Source organism: Rousettus aegyptiacus, unplaced genomic scaffold (assembly GCF_014176215.1).
Source record: "Rousettus aegyptiacus isolate mRouAeg1 unplaced genomic scaffold, mRouAeg1.p scaffold_m13_p_12, whole genome shotgun sequence".
Lineage (NCBI taxonomy): Eukaryota > Metazoa > Chordata > Mammalia > Chiroptera > Pteropodidae > Rousettus > Rousettus aegyptiacus.
In genome coordinates this window covers 54,964,427-54,983,348 of record NW_023416287.1, presented here as the reverse complement: position 1 = coordinate 54,983,348, position 18,922 = coordinate 54,964,427, and the positions used below count along the sequence as shown (strand labels likewise).

General features: G+C 37.2%; 1 protein-coding gene across 10 annotated transcripts in view; it reads left to right on the top strand.

Annotated features, from left to right (window-relative positions):
* The window catches only part of ADCYAP1 (adenylate cyclase activating polypeptide 1), a 661,277-nt gene that overhangs the window by 83,729 nt on the left and 558,626 nt on the right, over nt 1-18,922 (top strand). For 4 of the 10 annotated variants that reach the window (XR_004953682.1, XR_004953683.1, XR_001599351.2 and 1 more), the window contains 2 exons: nt 11,901-14,339; nt 14,596-18,206. The exons of 1 other annotated variant lie outside the window; for it this stretch is intronic. The gene's annotated coding sequence lies outside the window, so the exon portion shown is untranslated. Of the gene's footprint in view, nt 1-8,968; nt 10,069-11,900; nt 14,340-14,595; nt 18,207-18,922 lie in introns of those variants that run through there. 5 more of the 10 variants (XR_004953677.1, XR_001599354.2, XR_001599356.2 and 2 more) reach the window with 5 other exon arrangements.

Below are 18,922 nucleotides of genomic sequence, written 5' to 3'. Positions count from 1 at the left end.
AGCAATCATTAGGTTACAAGTCTTGCCTCTGTTACTCCATTAATTCTTCCTGAGCAGCAACCTGTAATTCTCAACTATGTAATTTCTGGTATTTTTCTCATAGATGGTCTAGGACACTGGTGTGGGAACTCAGGCAGCCATCATTGTGCTACAAACAGTTGCAGGATACAAAAGAAAAATAAGATATGGTTTCTGCCTTGAAGAATATTCACTTTTAGCTGGGAAGGCAGAATACATGCTTGTGAAGACCAATTAAAGACAAATTTACAAAGACAATGTGTTCATTAACATCTATACATTAGCATATAACAATTACAGCTCCTATTTTCTGTACCAGAGACTTTACATAACATTCTATGGGACATATAACTACCTCTGCTTTACAGTTGAAGCTGAGATTCAGAGAGGTTGTATGAGCAACCCAGGGTTACTCAGTTAATAAATAATGAACTCAAGACTGGAATCTAGCTGCATCTGACACCCATGCCTGATCACTTGCCTACTGCTGTATCTCCATAGGCAGCAGCAGTGAGTCTCCTTCACTACCTTACCTTAGCACCTCACACAATGTTTGACACATAGTAAGTACTCAAGGATGATTTACAGGTTGACTGACCACTGCTAAATTACACAAAAGACTAATCCTGTTTTAAAGCTGTAAACTTGTCATTGAAATAAATTTGTTTTCTCTGAAGTAGACTCTATGTGGTTGGATAAAAGCATTTTTTTTTTTTTCCTCCATAAGGCATATATGGTTTTGCTTTCTCTGTTGAGCTTTTTTATCTGCCTCTGCTTTTTACAAACCATGAGGATGACTTTAGGCTTAGGGAGGGCAGTACCTGTGTGGTACTAGCTGAAGTACTTCCTAGTTTTGTAGTCCCCCTATGCTTGGCTCTGCAGCCGGGTGCCTGGCTATAGCTGGGGTAGGGGTGCTACTCTCTGGACAGCTGACCTCAGAGGCTTCCGCATGGAAGAAGAGAGCGGAAGAGCCCTTTTCTCTGAGAGTTTGTTCTGCTTGTGGCTTCCTAAGTGCAGGCTGGGAAATGCGACTTATTATCCCTCATTAGAAGATCACTCTAATTTACAGACCTTAGAATGAAGTTATGTGCATGATGCACTTTTGAACTCATTACTGAGTATATTAAATCATATTGAAATGCTGTTCCTGCAGCAGGTGTACTGGTGACTGGGAGCTCAGACAGGGCCTTGGGTATAAAATGTCAGGCTGGCAACATTATTCGCTCTTCTTCTGTTGTCGTATTCCTTCCAGTTTGGAACATCTGTTCATATTTGTTTATTGAGCCCTTGGGGCCCACTTATTCAAAACCATGCTTAACTTTATGAAAGTGCCATTTTAAGGACTTTTTTTTTTTAAAGCCACTCTGCTAAAAATGAATGATATATAATAAAAAAGAGCAGTTTAAGGGGTGGGAAGGATCATGACATTTCAGCCCCTTTCATTTGCTGCAGGTGATTAAAAGACATGGACCGCTCTTAAAGAGGGAAAATGGTCTTGGGCACTCATGAGAGTGGGTGTTCTCTGGTGACTGGACTTTCAACGTGGGTTTTAAGCTTAGCCCCTGGTAACAAGCAGTCAGGAGTAGGAATGACAGGGATAGCAAGGTGGAAAGTGCTGCTGCCGCTGCTGGTGGCTGGCAGGATGTATTAGTCTGCTGGTGCTACCATCACAAAGTACTGCTGACTGGCTGAAACAGAAATTGATTGTCTCCCAGTTCTGAGATCAAAGTATAATCAGGGTTGGTTCCCTCTGAGGACTGTGGCAGAGAAATCTGTTCATGCCTCTTTCCTAGCTTCTGGTAGTTTGCCAGCAATTTTCGGCGTTTGTTGACTTCTGTCGTATCACCCTAATCATTGCCTTCATGTCCACATGGCACTCTCCCTGTGTGTGTCTCTGTGTGTGTGTGTCCAAATTCTCCATTTTTATAAGAATACCAGTCATATTGGAATAGGGGCCCACCCTCATGACTTCATTTTAACTTAATTACTTCTATAAAGACCAGTTATTTTCACCCTACTTTTACTCCTATGCTGGTGTGACTTGAGAAGTATAGGTTATAGATAAATAAGGCATGGTCTCTTCCTTAGACAAGCAAATAGAACAGAGTGGGAGGCAAAGAGCAATACATAATTTTAATAGTCACCCCAAATTGGCTCGGCTAATTAATTCAGACTTTGTTCTTACTCTTTATTTCAGATATTGATCATCTGCTGGCTTCTCTCATTTCCGTCCTGTTGATTTTTTAAACCTAATTCTACCTTTCTGTCAAGTTCCAAGAGAGTGAAGTCTCATTTACATACTTTCTCTGAACCCAGCCTCCTGGGTGACCCTGTTCTCCTGCCTAACCCGGAGTATTGAAATACTTTACATATATCACAGTATGCTGATGTTCTTCAGTCTTTTTTATTTGGGAGAGGAAAGGTTTAGGAACTCTAAGGATGGAGGAGAGTTTGAGTAGAATTTTGAAGGGAATGTTGGGGTTTTTCATGTGGACACGGAATAAGAAGGCAGAAAGACACAGAAGCTTGAAATAGTTTCACATGTTTTAAAGAGACTGCAAGTAGTTTGGTATAAGCATGAGGTTCTCATGGGCAAGTAATGATATGAGAGTTGAAAAATTAAGCATGGGCCAAATTATGAAAGGTTAAGCATATTGCATTTTACTCTGAAGGCAAGCAGAGTACATGGAAAAATATTTTTATCAGTTTTATTGGATATAATTTCTGTACATCTTTGTATAAGTTTAAGATGTACAGTTTGATGGTCCGATAGACATATCACATGAAATGATTACCACAAGTTTCCACTAACATCCATTTTTCCTTATAGACACAGTAAAAAGAAAAGAAAAAAAAATTAAGAAAAATGTTCTTTTTGTAATGAAGACTCAGGATTTAGTCTCTTAACAACTTCCTTATATATTATGCAGCCCTGTTAGCTATAGTCATCATGTTGTACATTACTTCTCTAGTACTTATTTAGTATTTTATAACTGGAAGTTTGTAACTTTTGGCCACCTTCCTCCAACTCCCGATTCCCTCATACTCCACCTCTGTTAACCACAACTCTGATTTATCTATGACTTTTTCGTTTGTTTGTTTTTTAAATTCCACACATAAAAGAGATTATACAGTATTTGTTTTTTTCTGACTTATTTTACTTAGCATAATGCCTTCAAGTTCTATCCATGTTATTGCAAATGCTAAGATTTACTATTTTTTTTCATGGCTAAATAATATTCTGTTATATATCTGTACCACAACTTCTCTACTTATTCATCTGTCAATGGACTCTTAGGTTTTTTACATGTCTTCACTATTGTGAATAATGTTGCTATAAACATGGGGGTGCAGATATCTTTTCGAGATAGTGTTTTCATTTCCTTTGGATATATACCTAAGAGTGGAATTTCTAGATCTATTTTTAATTATTTGAAGAATCTCCAATACAGGGGCTGTACCAATTTACAATCCCACAAACAGTGCACAAGGGTTCACAAGGGTTTTCTCCACGTCCATGCCAGCATTTGTTATTTCTTGTCCTTTTTTTGATGGCCATTCTAACGGGTGTGAGGTATATCTCATCATGGTTATTATTTGCATTTCCCTAATGACTGGTGATATTAAGCATCTTTTCAAGTACCTTTTGTATATTTGTGTATCTTTTTTGGAGAAATGTCTATTCAGCTTCTTTGCCTATTTTATTATTATTATTATTATTATTATTATTTGCTATTGGGTTGTATGAGTTTTTATATATTTTGGATATTAACCCCTTATCAGATACATGGTTTGCAAATATTTTTTTCCCATTCCACAGGTTGTCTTTTCAGTTTGCTGATGGTTTCTCTTGCTGTAAAGAAGCTTTTTAGTTTGATGTAGTCTCACTTTTTTATTTTTTGATTTTGTTGCCTGTGCTTTAGAAGGCGTATACAAAAGGTCATCCTGCCAATGGTTTTAGAGGTTATTACACATTAGCTTCTCTGTATTTATAAATCTATTATTTTATAAATTGGTCTAAAACTTTTCTGATATTTCTTAGATCCATTTTCTTCTCATTCTTGGTAAATTGGGGCAATGGTCTCCTTTTATAGTTATTGCTCAAAAAATATCTTCAATTGTTCAAAGATAAAATCTGGGTGTTTTTTCACCCTTTTTGAGTGGAATTTGTTTGGTCCTCAAGTCTTGAATTTATTTAAAGTATTAAATTAACTAGACTTATTGTGATGCTAGTTTCATAATATATATAAATATCAAATCATTATGTTCTATACCTGAAATTAATATATGTCAATTATATCTCAAAAATTATTTTAAAAAAGGACAACAGAAAGAGCATGGGATATTTGTAGCACACATCAACAAAAGACATATCTAGAATCTATACATAATAACTGAAAAGAAAAAAAACTGAATAGAAAAATGAACAAAATACTTGAGTTGGCATTTTAGAAAAGAGAATAACCAAATGGTCTATAAATGTAAAAGCATTTATTACCCATTAGGGAAATTTATTAGAAAGACAATGAAGTACCATTACGCACCTAATTATGTAGATAAAAAATTTACATCTGATAATCCTAAGTATTGTCAAAGATGAGGAAAAATGGGAACTCACATATATTGCTAATAGGAGTTGTGAAGCTTGGCAATGCCTAATTTTTAAAAAATTAAATTTATTGGGGTGAAATTGCTTATAAAATTATATGTTTTAAATATACAGTTCTATAACACATCACCTGTATATTGCATTGGGTGTTCACCACCCAAAGTCAGATCTCTGTCACCACGTATTTCACACCATTTACCCTTGTCCATCTTCCCTCTCCCTACTTTCTTATTGATAATAGCCATTCTACTAGGTGTGAAGTGGTATCTCATTGTGGTTTGGATTTAAATTTCCCTAATAGCTAGTGAAGTAGAACATATTTTCATAGGTCTGTTGGCCATTTGTATGTCTTCTTGGGAGAATGTTCTGTTGAGATCTTCTGCCCATTTTTAAATTGGAATTTTTTGTTGTTGAGTTGTATGAGTTCTTTGTATATTTTGGATATTAGCTTCTTCTTGGAGGCATTGTTTGCAAATATCTTCTCCCATTCAGTTGGTTGCCTCTTTGTCTTGTTGATGGGTTTTCTTTCTTACTTTTTTTTTTTTTGCTGTGCAGAAACTTTAGTTTGATATAGTCTCATTCATTTATTTTTTGCTTTTACTTCCTTTGCTGTTGAGGTCAAATTCATAAAACTCTCTCTAAAACCAATATTCATGAGTTTAGTACCTATGTTTTCTTTTATGCAATGTATTAAATATATATATGTATGTATGTATATGCAAGTAATTTTTGACAGAGGAGCCGAAAATATACAATGGAGAAAAAAAAACTCTTCAATAAATGGTGTTGGGAAAATTAGAAAGCCACATGCAAAAGAATGAAACTAGACTGCTATCTGTCACCATATACCAAAATTAACTCAAAATGGATCAAAGACCTAAAAATAATACTCAAGGCAACGCCTAATTTTTAAAAAAGTGATCTGATCCTGTGTTACTTTCTTATTTTCTTCGGGATGCTTGATCACCTTCCTTCCAGTTCTTTTATTCCTTCCTTCCCTTCTTCTTTCCTCCCTCCCTCTCTTGGCCCCAACCTTCATAGTATTATATGCAATTGTTCTTATATTACCTATTACATTTCACCATTGCTTTCTAATGTATGGACTATTTTCACCTTGTTCCTGCCTCGGGAAGAACATTCTTTAGCCCCAGTCCCCAGTGCACTCTCTATGACTATGCCTTATTTTTCCTGATTGCTGTAATTTTTGTTGCACTGGAGGGAAGATTAAAAGGTTAAAATGGACAGATTTGCTAATTGGGGGATGGTGACGTTTGAGTCAAAAGAATTCCTGACTCTGCTAGGTAAAATTTCTTGTTTGCATATAGACTGGCTGAAAAGTTTTTCCTGGGTTTATATTTCAAATCATTATTGTCTATTTTTATTTATATAATTTTAAATAATAAATACAATCATATCTTAAAGTTTTGTATAAGGGAAACCTCTGTTCATACTAAGTTAAAGAAATGACACTGTCATGCTTATTTTTTATTTCAAAGCACTTAACTTTTCCCCTTAATATGATTACTTTACATATTTAGGATATACTTACCTCTAGGTTGGGATGGGTAGGGAATAAGGAAGTACAAGGAACTTTCCAACTATATTGGTAATGTTCTGTTTCTTAAGAAAGGTGGCACCCCAATGTTTATTGTGCAAGCCTTTATACATTTTTTTGTGTAATTAATATTGCATAATTAAAAATGGTTATACCTATTAAAAGAAAAACACTAAAATTAAAAAGAATGAATTGTTTGACCAATCTTAATTATTATGTTAAAAAAATAAAGTTTTAATTGGCTAAACCTGACGGAGTCCTGCATTCTTTTATTTACTTATTCATCCAACAAACATTCACTGAGCAGCACTTACTGTGCTCTGTGATAGAGCTATAAAGTCAAATAATTTGGCTTCAGATCCCACCAAATCTTCTAGTACAGTGGAATAACCAAATTTGTAAACAAGTAATTATGTTTCTATGTCCAGGGATACACTAAAGATATAAAAATGTGCTATGATAGCTGAAGGTGTGTGTGTCTATGTGCACTTATGGATAAGTATGTCAAGGCAGTCATGGATGGCATCACAAAAAAGAGATTCCAAGCCTCTCTTTTTCTTAATTATATTGAAAGTACGATCCCTGTGAGCCTCATTTTCTGCATTGGAAGCTTATGAGAGTTATTTATCCCTCGGTAGTTGGATAAATATTTTGCATAAGCTCCCAATGCAGAGAATGAGAGGGTGGCACAGGTGGCTGGTCTTGTTTTTACGCACCTGTCTGTATGCTTTTTTTTTTTTGATGCATCCTTTGTTAATTTATCTCCAGTCCAGAATCAATAGATGTTTTACTTTAAGGAAGAGAGCTTTATTCAAGTCACATAGGAAGACTACGAAGAGGTAGTAATTGCTATTCTGGGTTATGTGAAAAGGAAATATGAGCCTAAGTGATTAATTCACGCCTGGCCCCGTTTTTACTTTTTTCATTAGTTTAGAAATGCAGGGAAGTGGTAGAGAGTGAAGGGAAGGGGAAATCAGTTTAGGGATTAAGTTAGACATATCATGCAATTTGGACATAACTCTGGAACATCGTCTGGAGCATTTTCACTGGAAGAGGTAATACTTGGGATGTTTATAAATTGAATTTGATGCTGATAAAAGAATCGATTTAAAATCCTAGTGTTATGTTCATTCCCTAGAGGCAGAGCTAACCAAAGGGCAGAAGTGAGGGGGTACGTTAAATAGGATGAGTACCCTGGGCCCGAGATACCAAGGACTGAAAGAATGCTCTACATATCTTTGTAGTTGGGGATTGCATTATAAAATTTACTTTCGGAGGAGGGGATGAGCTGATCAGGAAATATTCACTCCTACTCCCCCAACATTATCATGTATTTTCTCTAGTTTTTATTAGACTGGTGCGCTTGTCTACCTACCTACTACTAGAAACATTTCTCATGCTCTTTCTAGCAGTCTCTAGATTAGAGAATGTTTTGAGACTTCATTAACTGTTTAAGACTGAAATACATGAGATGCTTGACTAGTATAGTTATGGAAAAGTAAAGCTGATAGTAATTCAAAACCTTTCCACTGCATAATACTAGGGCCAGTATCTTATTCCTGGAGAATATCCCAGTCTTAACTTGTACTTTTCTTGACTTACTAATAATTTTTCCAGAAAGAAATAATAAGACTATCAACTTGAATTGACATCTTGTAACTGTTATGGAAATAACAAGTGATCTTAACAATTTAATTTGATAAGCAGATACCTTTTCTCATCTATAATTGATGAAATTTGGGCAGCAGTCCAAAATTATACCTTCACAGTCAAAGTACAATAAAGTTAAGAGGAACAAATTCAGGTATTTGAGTAACAGCAATAATAAGAAAACTATTTCATTATTTTCCCTGATTTTTTCATTCATTCATTCATTCACCCACTAAATAAATATTTTATTGGATACCTATTATGTGCTAAGCACTGAGTGAAGTGTCAGGGGTAAAATGATGAACAAATAGAAGTCTTAGCCCTATAAAATTTATCTGATAGGAAAGGCAGGTATTGAATAAATAATCATCTACATTTATCATTACAAGCTATACTAAGTGCTATAATAAAAGTATATGAGGTACTGGAGAACTTGGAATAGACAGACTTGGTTTAGCCTGTGAATCAAAGAAAGGTTCCTTGAGAAAGTGATTATTTTTCATTTTTATTTTAAACATTTACTTATACCAGTTTGCAATTTTGTGACTTTCACATGTAAGGCGGTCTTTTGTTTTTGTAGCTTTTACCCCCCTAAATATTAGAGCTAATTTTTGAGCAAGAGATGCTCCTTTTTGTAAAGAATTTAACTGGCTAATTACAGAAAAGAAGTAGGAAAGATTTGGAAGAATTTACAGGTTAAAAGTTTAGTAACCGATAGAAATTATGAAAACTAATAGAACTATAGTAAGTTTTTATATCTCATAGACCAGGTAGTTACAACAGAAATATATCCCAAGCTGTTTTGTTTGTAAAATATCTGGTTTTCATATAGCTAGTTTTTTATTTTTAGAATTTCTTTAATATCAAAATGTCACTTCAGTTCTCATCTGGAGTAATTTGGCATGTAGATAACCTGTATTATTTCTTGAAAATATAGTAATTTTCGAATTCTGTATTTGTTTTTAAGTCACGTAAGCAATGAAGTAGTTGAGAAAGTGGTTTTTGAGTTGAGATCTGAAGGGAAACTAGGAGTTAAGTAGGCAAAGAAAATGGACTGTGTCTTAGTTAACTTGGGCTGCTACAACAAATACCATGGATTAGATAGCTTAAACGACAAGTTATTTCTCATGTTCTAGAGGCTGGGAAGTCCAAGATCAAGATGTTGGCAGATTTGGGTTTGGTGAAGGCCTGCTTTCCAGGTTGGCAGATGTCTGTCTTCTTTTTGTATCCTCACATTATAGAGAGTAGAGAAAGAGAGAGAGAGAGAGAGAGAGAGAGAGAGAGAGAGAGAGAGAGAGAGAGAGAGAGCAAGCTTTCATATCTCTTCTTATAAGTCCACTAATCCCATTCATGAGGGTTCCACCACCTAAAACTATTACATTTGAGGATAAAATTTTAATATAAGACTTTTTTGGGAGGAGGGGAAGGAGACGTACAAATAATCAGTCTATAACAGAGTTCTCCAGTTCTGGAACAATATGTGCAAAGGTCTTGAGGTGGGAAGAAGCATGTGCAATTAAGGAACTTAAAGAAGCCAAGTGTCTGGAGCTCCAAGACAAGAATAGAGGGCTACACTGTGAAGCTGGTGAAAGAGGCAGGGACCACATCATTCAGGGTCTTATAGTAAGAATTAAGGATTTTATAATTATTTTAAGGGAATAGGAAAATTATTTGAGGATTTTAAGCAGGAGAATGGCATGATCGTATTTGCATTTTGAAACATCAATATTATAGAGTGGAGAATGGATGTGGGGAAAAAGAAAATGTTGAAGGGCCCATGAGGAGGATATTCCTTGGAGCAGGAGAAATTTCATCATAATTTGGATTAGGTGGTGGAAATGGAGATGGAGACCATTGGATGGTTTGAGTTATTTAGTGATAAGTTGGTAGGACTTGATGATAGATTGGAAATAGGAGATGAAAGAGGCAGAGGTGTCAAGCCTTACTCCAGTTATCTGGTTTGTTGTACTTGGCAATAGTGCTTATCACTGTGATAAAGATCATTGGAAGAGGGTAAGATTTGGGACAACAGTCATGAAGCTCAAAAGAAAAGAATGGCTAGGGATGTAAATTTGGAAGTTTTTTACATACAGATTGTTTTTAAAGCCATATTTTGGGTGAAATATGGGTTGAGGTTAAGGAACTAACTAATGCAATTTAGCTCAATATGATTACATGGAGGTTCATAAAATTTTTAGCATTGGATGAAAACTTGGAAGTTACCTTTAAAATTTGTTTTTACACTATTAAAACAATTTTTATTATTTTCACTATCAAGTAACGCGTGCTTATTATAAAATATTTTTGAAAAAGCTAGCTAGCTCTCCTTCTCCTTTCCCCATTTTTGTAAACAGATGATGAAGAGGCCACGTTAGGAGATGAAAGTGATTCATCTTCAGCAGCAGATCTGGGTGTAGAACCCTAAACTCTTCAGATATGGTTACTTTATATTATGGTCATAAATTATTTTTAACCTAGTAATTCTTTGATATGGAAGGATAAGATCTTGTGAAACAGAGAAGGCATCTATTACTATTATTTTGATTAGGAACAGGACCATTTCTTAAAAAAGGGTCTTCAACACCAGGACATTTGTAGGTCCTGGGTGACATAAGTAATATACCACACAGAGACATCCTTTTATCTTCTCTTCTTTTCGCCCCTAAGGTTACTTGGTTACCTGATTTCCCAGATGCCATTTTAGTATGGGGAAGGCCAGGTTATATTAGAACCTTCTGTTATTTTGTACAAATTTGTAGTTTCAGATCTAGTTGAATTATTGTTTTTCCACCTGAAATTAATCAACAAATAAGTTCATGTAATTATGGAATTGGAAAAGACAGCAGTATTTTTATCTCAGTGCCATGTTGGGGAAACAGGAGGAGCAAGGTTAAAGACAAGAATTCTCTTGTCCATCCCTAGAAATTAAAGTGTTGGATGCTCTCATGTGAGCTTCTGACCAACATAGGTAATAGGAGAGTTCCTGGTAGGAAAAAAAATGAATTGAGGAGGTGGAAGAGAGTTTTGTGCCCTCTATTTTCCTAGGACAGCCAGGATGAGAGATCTTAAAGTAAGTAACTTTAAGAAATCTCAAACCATGATCTTGCCCCAAGTATTGCTGCTGAAACCACAGAATAACCTTGTAATGGAAAGGGCTAGCTCAGTGGAAATGTAATTAATCTTTTTGGCAGTTATTTACTTTCAAAACAAGAATGAATCAGGGATTTTATCTGAGGTTGGTAGTGAGTCATCTTTGAAGAAAAAGTCTAATCAAACTCTGGACATCTGGGGCCAGGTTGGAAGACAGGATTCTGACCCCTTACAGTAAGTAGTGTCTTATAAATAATTTTTTGCTTGTCTTTTAGTAGATAATGATGCAGGCAAGTTGGATAGTGAATGTACTGGTGTTTATTAAGTATCATTCAAAGGAGAGAACTTACCTGGAAGACATCAGTATTTTTAGTGACTGTATTTTGGTGTATACTATAGGTTGAGTTTGTTTTGGGAAGCAGACTCAGAAGAAGATGAATAGCCAAGGGCTTATTAAGAATTGCAGAAGGAAAAGAAACAGGATTGGGTAGAAGGAGAGGTTGAGCTGTGATGCAGACTCAGCAGAGGCCTCAGTCAACTCTGGGGACATCTGAACTTTGGATGTCCCTTCAGAGTTGTCCTGACCTGGGCCAGGAAGAGGCCATTATATTCCCATGTCAATCAGTCATTAGATTCTGGCTGTCCTAAGGAGGTGTAATCTTGGATGAGGCAATTCAACATGGTAGTCCGATAGCTGAGAGCTTCTGTTTTCAGCACTCCCAGAAGCTGGGGAGTAAGTCCTTCATTAATGATGAGGTAGCATATCCCAGCAGTCACCACAGTTCACCCCTTGGGACATTTTGATTCTCTTCTTTGTATAAGTTCTGGAAGTAATTACTCTAGGATTCCACTGGGTCTTTCTTTCTTCAATGCAAAATTAGAAGAGAAAAGTAGTTTGACAATTGTAGCCCTTGCATTTGCAGTTGGTCTTGGGGCCGCATGAATACTTATAGTCATCTCTCTAACTTTTCATTCTAGATTCCCATCACCCTTCATTAACACCTCTGCTGGTCTTAGTGGCTAACTTGTTGGTGCGACTCAGACCCTCGTTCTGGAGGAGTTGAAGCCCTTGGTGTGAGGAGCCTACAGTGCCCAGGTGGAAACTTCAGCTTGTGGCTCAGTGAGACTCTTGCTGTGTCCCCTGGAGTAAGCATTTCCTCTTTGGACATTGAGACCCGTAATACCACAGAGCCCCACATTGCAAGGCCAGGAAGCACAGATTTCTCAAATGAGACTCTGGGAATAATGGTAAATGGGGCCATTTCTGCTTCTACTCCTTGGTTCTCAGACCCGTATGTTTTACTTGTTAGAGACCTAGTACTCATGTAAATGCCATTGATTTAAAATGTATACTGCATCTGGAAGATGGTCTCTTAACTTTACAAAGTAGTATTTTTGAGGTGGCACTTCAGCTGTGCTTTCAACAGGCTGTTCCATCATTCTACCAGTTTTCAGCTTCTAGGTGTTACAGTACATTATATGGTCATTGTCCTCTCCTATAGCTTCTTTGCTAAAATATACATTGCTTGGTCTGATGTGATGTTATGTGGGCTACTTTTTCAATGGATCAAATATCTGAAAGCCTTTGAATAGTAGTGCTGAATAAGGTCTTTGGTAGGAAAGGCAAACCTTTACTATGTATATTTCCTAGAATTTATGTTTGTTCCTATGAAAATGAATAATTATTCCTTCTATGGAGGAAAGGGTCCAATGTAATCAACTTGCTGCCAGTGGGTGCTTGGCCTCTCAAAGGGTGAATCTGTACTCAGGACTCAGCATTGGTCTTTGCTCTTGGCAGGTTAGACATTCAACAGTCACAGTAGCTAGATCACCCTTGGTAGGTAAAGGGTCATTCTTTGAATACATGCATGGCCTCCATCTCTGCCACCATGACTACTCCTTCAATGTATCCATTGTGTCCATCATGGGATAGCTATTGACAGAGGTTGGCTGACTTCAAATGGCTGAGTTGTTCTGTCTACTTGGCTGTTCAGTGCCTCTTCTATGACAGATTATCTCTGATGGACATTGACATGTGATATAAAGATTTTCTTACCTCATCCCTACCCCTATATGTCCATCCACATCCCTATTCCCTAGATCTCCTTGGCCCTGATCTTACATTCTTCTTCCAGGCTCCTGACCAATTAGCCAAGCCATTTACCCATGCATCCATGTATAATCTATCCTCGGGCCATTTCTCTTTTCACAAAGTAGTCACTGACCAAAGCTCTGCTTGCTGGAGAGAATTCCCTTACTAATGTATTTCTAGACCAATCCTGAGTAGGGTTGTAGTGCAGGTGCCACTCGTTTTTGGCTTTTACCTGCACACTGAGCTGGCCCACATGTAAACTAACCTTAAACTTTTTTTTTCTTCCATCAGCTGGTCAGGTGACCATAGGTATGCCCTGAGGGAGAGGCCCTGATAGAACAATGGTGGATGACATGTGGATCTGGGTTACTCGCTTGTGCAAATTACTTCTGCTCTTTGGCCCTGCTGTATTCAGTCTCCCATGTACCATTTCCATCTGGTCCTGTCCTACCTATGACCAGACATATCAAATTCATAAAGGGCAGTTCCAACCTTATGTCCCATGGTCAGACACTTCATCTCTACCACGGCCCAGTAATGTTCCAGGAACCATTTTCCAAAAGGTGTTTAATTCTCTGTTACAGATTGCATACTGCAGAACCCTATGGATCTGTGTTATGATTCCCCCATTGGTACCTGCAATAAATTAACCTCTTTTCCTACCACTGAAGCCTCAATTACCGTAGGATCTTCTGGGATATGTCATCCAAAAAGCAGAGTTGCTTGAATTGCAGCCTGGACCTGTCACACTGACTTTTCCTGCTCTGGACGCCCCCTCTCCTAAAAGCTGGAAACTTAGTATATTGAAGCAATATTCTCAGGTATGAAATATGCTCCCTTCATAACCCAAAGAAATCTGCTAGGTCTTATGCTTCTTTTTTCATGACGAGAATGCACATTATAGTATTGTCTTGTCCTTTGGAGGGAAAGACCTGGCTTAGTCCAGTCCATTAGACATCTAACATTTTTACTGATATACTGGGGTACTGAGTCTTCGGAGGGTATATCTCCCATTCTCTGGAGTTCATGTATCTTATCATGACCTCCAATGTACCAGCCACATCTTGCTTATCTGCTCTGCTTAGCAAGTTGTCATCAATACAGTTGGCCAATGTGATATTTCTGAGATGTCCAGTTAGTTCAAGTCTTGCTGGTTTACATTATGACAGAGAGTGGGAGAGTTAATATAGTCCTTGGACAAGACTACAAGTGTTTACTGTTGTTCATTTCAGGTGATTGAAAACTGTTTTTGATTTCCACTTATGGTAGAGATGAACAAGAATGCATATGCCACATACCATGAACCTGAAGCTGCTTTAGCAAAGGTTTCACATGTGGTATAGCAGGCACAAATGGAGTCATACTACTTGGTTGAATTTGTGGTAATCCAGTAATAGTAGTTTTTACAGAAACCAGAATGGTTAATTAAATGAATAACATTTAATTCTTTAAATATGGTACTAATCTCTGTCATTCTCCATGGAAGGTAGTATTATTTTTTATTTTTCTCTCTTGGTAGTGGCAGAGGTTTGCAGAGGTTACATCTTGGCTTTCCACACCACTTTTCTTCTCACTCTACAGGCCAAGGAACCAATGCGGAGGTTCTGGCAAGTAGCAAGTATGCCCATTTCAATTATCCATGTGGGGACCAGGAAAAGACCATCAGGTGGGTCAGTGGACTGTGAACTGGACTTGGGTCAGGACAATTTATTATCTGCTCCTATATACCTTCACTCTAACAGGGAGGCCATGATGATATTTCAGTTTTCTAGGTTTTTGTATCAACTTGGATCCACTTAGAGGAAGAGAATCTTTACATCTTATAGGATGCCATAGGAAGGAGGTGTGTGCCTCTAATGAGGGGCTTTCTTCAGCAGAGGCAGTCCTTGAAGGGGCTGGCAGTTGAGAGCATTTTCCTTGCAATGCTCCTAGCAGATGGAAAGCAAGTTCCTGGAGGGAGATCTGGGGAACGTATTAACGTTTATTATAGTGCCTATCTCCTACTATACCAGCTCCTCTCTGTTCCCCACCTTCATGCCTGTATTCTGCCAGAGGCATGTTGACTAAATCTAGTGAAGCATAAGCTTTAAGACCCTTTACTTGCATGGGTCCCTTTCAAGACCTAGAACTAATTTTGTATTCTTTTTCTTAGAAAGAGCCCTCCAAATATAGAAGTTTCATAAAAATTAAATCTTTCTCTTATTCTACTTCAGTTAGTCTGAGTTTGGAAAGGAGAAGAGAAAGGATATTGACATTTGAATATCTATTCTGTCCCAAGAATCACGGTTGGTATTTTGTATGTACTATATTATTTTAGTTTGGAAACCTTGTTTGCATTTCTTCAATGTTCACAATCTCTGATTTCTAAGTACCTTCTTTGCATATGCTGTCTTTTTGCCTGGAAGATCCTTTCTTACTTTGCTTATTTGTGGAAGCCTTTCTAATCCTTTTTGATTTAACTCAGATACTGGCTCATTTTGGAGTCCTTCTCGATGCCTGAAAAAGGGCTGGATGTTTCTCACAGCGCTTTGTGGGCATTCCTCACTAATTTTGTCACAGATCACAACTGCTGTTTACACCAGTGTCTCCCTTGCTCTTCTCTGAGTTCTGAAATGGCCGATTCTGTGCTTTTCACCTTTGCATCTTTCGGCTTTAACACAGTCTGTGTCATGGAGTGGGCGTGCATTAAATATGGGTTGAGGATTCTCCAGTCTGGAAAAAAGTCTCAAGAGCATCAAATTCCCTTTCTTTTGAGAACAGAGCTCATGAAGCTACTTCTGACAAAGAAACATGATTTTCTAGTTTCTCAATAACAGGGTAAAGATGTTCTTAGAAAAAAGAAACAGATATTCCTAGTAGCAAAATTACGCTGTATATTTTCACTGCAAAAGAATAAATCATCTAGTTTGTCAGTAAAATTCTTGAGAAAACTTTATCCAGAGTCAATCTCCCAGATCTTGAATACTTCTAAGTTAATGGATAAAACTGAATTTTAGAAGATGTAATAAAAGGTAGAGAATCTGGACTCTACATGGCAAATCATCATTTTATACTTTCCAGATATTTTTATACAAAAATAGCCTTGTCCTGTATGTCCTGGTTTGCAAATTCCATATCAATCAATAAATGTTGATAGCATCATTTGTGATTTATGAATAGTATTTCATTTTATGAATGTACCATAATTTATTTAACCAATCTGCTTAAAAATATTTTTAAGTTGTTTCTAATTTTTATTTGCCATCATAAACAAAATGTCAGGGAACATCTTTATGCATGTATCTTTGCCCACATATCTAATTATTTACTTCAGACAAATTTTGAAAAAAAGGAATTTCTTGCTTAAAGAATATAACAACTTAAAAATTATGTATATATGTATATGTGTACATAGACATGTGGAGATATATATATGTATATACACATACATTTTTTATATTATTTATTGATTTAGCTACTTGATAGAGACAATCTCATGCCTTTCATCCATTCATTGCTGGGCAGCAGCTGTTCCAAGCTCCCTCTGCATCTCAGTGGGCCCATGTCCCTAATTCTTATCTATGGACACCGAGCAGAAGTAATGGGTGTCACTTCCTCTTGTGCCTTTTCTATGGCCTTTTGCTTTTCCTGTCTCTCGGCTGAGTGTTGATTCTCCAGGTGACCTCAGTAACCACACTGAAGACAGTAGAGGCTCTGTCAATCAGGCTCTATCATTCCCTCTGTCAGTGAGAGAATGAGAAGCCCCTACCACCCATCAGGACTACCCATTTCGGATGGTAGGCAAGTAAGAACTACTCATCATGTGAAGCCACTGTAATTAGGGGGTTGTCCGTTACAACACTTAGTGCTTCCTTATCAAATATAGCTGGCTCATTCTCCAGAAAGATTGTTCCTCTACCAACAGCATATGAGAGTACCCCTCTTTGTTCTCTTCATCCTTACCAACACTTCCACAGTGCTTGAAAAATTGCCAGTAGTAAGTAATAGGTATTTCCTTGTTCAATCATGCAATTCTTTGAGTCCTAGTAAGTTAGACATGCTGATTAACTACTTGTATTTCCTCTTGGCCCAGAGATCTATGACTTCAAAAATCCTGGAAGGTGATAAAAAAGAAATCTAAGTTTTAAAAGTTCTCTTACACGCATATTTATGAGCTCTGAGAGATACTCTTTAATGCAAAAAAGCTAGGCTGAGTTAACAGAACTATGAGAGTAACTTCAATATAGTCTATTTGGAGATCCTCTCAGTGGGACTGTAAGCCAATCTAATGGGGTATGTATGAGTAAAAGGAAAAAACTCAATGCAAGTTGTTCAGTTATTTTAATGAGTCTTGAATCCAGTGGATTAAGTAAAATTTAATTTGATTTAATTGAGTGATACTAATTGATGAAGAAAAGGCAATCAAATAGGCTGTATAGTGGTTATTCAAAGTTTATATTTTTTCTAATTTACCTTTGATATATTACCTTTCTTCTTTTGTGCTCTGTGGACAGATTCTAAAAATAATTTATATTAATTGAAACACACCACAACAGATTAGAGAATGCTCTGTGTACTTTGGTTTGCTTTTATATTTTTAAACTAAGGGTTAAGATATTTTGTTCTTTGAGTTGGATAACTGAACACAAAAATAGCCTGTGATGCATCATCATGTTTGTTGCTAAAAAACCTAAGTCCATAAGGGATGAGATAATTTGCAGAGGCAATAGAAGGGAGAGGAGAAGATTTACAGGAAGAATCAGACTAGTGTAGAAAAGGGAGAAGGAAAATATGGGCCTCCACCAGACTGAAGACATGATTCTCAAAGCTGGGCCCTGTGGATTCAGAGCACTGAGGACCCAGACTCATGTTTATGCTGAGGCATCAGGACCTTAAAGAGAATGGCTGTATGGTACACAGGAGGGGGCCTAACCTCAAGCTGGGGGTTCCCAGCCTTACACGTATCTCTACCTCTGGCAGAGCACAGAAGCCACAAGAAGTTCCTAGGTCTGAGGAGACCATGTAATCTGGGACAGTGGGTACTTCAGTAATAATTTATGAAGACAGATTACATCAACATGACCCTGAAGAGAGGGGCAACCTTCACAAAGCTGTGAAGGAGACCAAGCCAGAAATTAACTTTATTTATTAAAAATTGATTATTTTGCACACCTGAGTTAGTGGACAGAGATTAATGTCCACTCTGTCCACATTTCCTGGGGCCAAATGTCTTAGATCATTATGTGCTCATAAGGAGCTATAGTTTTATTTAATTGCATTTGTTCATTTACTGTAATTTGATAATATTTCCTTTGAGCACACATTTAAATAATTATTCAACTAAAACAATGTTTTCAGAGTTGGCCTGGCAAAGGGGCTTTGAAATCAGAAGACTCCAGTAATATATGATCCCTCAGCAATAGGTTTACATTTGAATTTCATCATGACTTAGCAGAAATCAGAGCAGATTCATTGTGTGCATTTAACTTGGGATAGAGTTATCTGGAGAAAATGCATCTTAAAATCATTAAAAGTGGTATAGAGTGTCATTGAGCTCTAGTTGTAGAATGCTGGATTCCAAATTTTAGGAAAGGACTCCAGAGTTTTCCCCTGTATTTATATCTTTGCTTTAGGGTATTTGAGATTTCAGTCATTGCATTAAGCTTTGAGTTACCTTGAAGAGAAGTTAGAGGGATGTTCTTGGGAGCAGACATGGTGGCTGGCCCTGGCTTTAGGGCCAAAGCCTTGATTTTGGAAGGCTGGACTCCCTGTCACATGAGAATAGACTGTTGCACCAAGCCCTTCACTGTCTTAGTTTGTTTTGAGGCCTGGAGCCACCCTGGTGATGCCTGGGCTCTCACTCTGGGTTCTGAGTTACTGCTGTCTTTCTCATGTTGATGCATTTGGGTTAGTACTTGGGAATCTATTT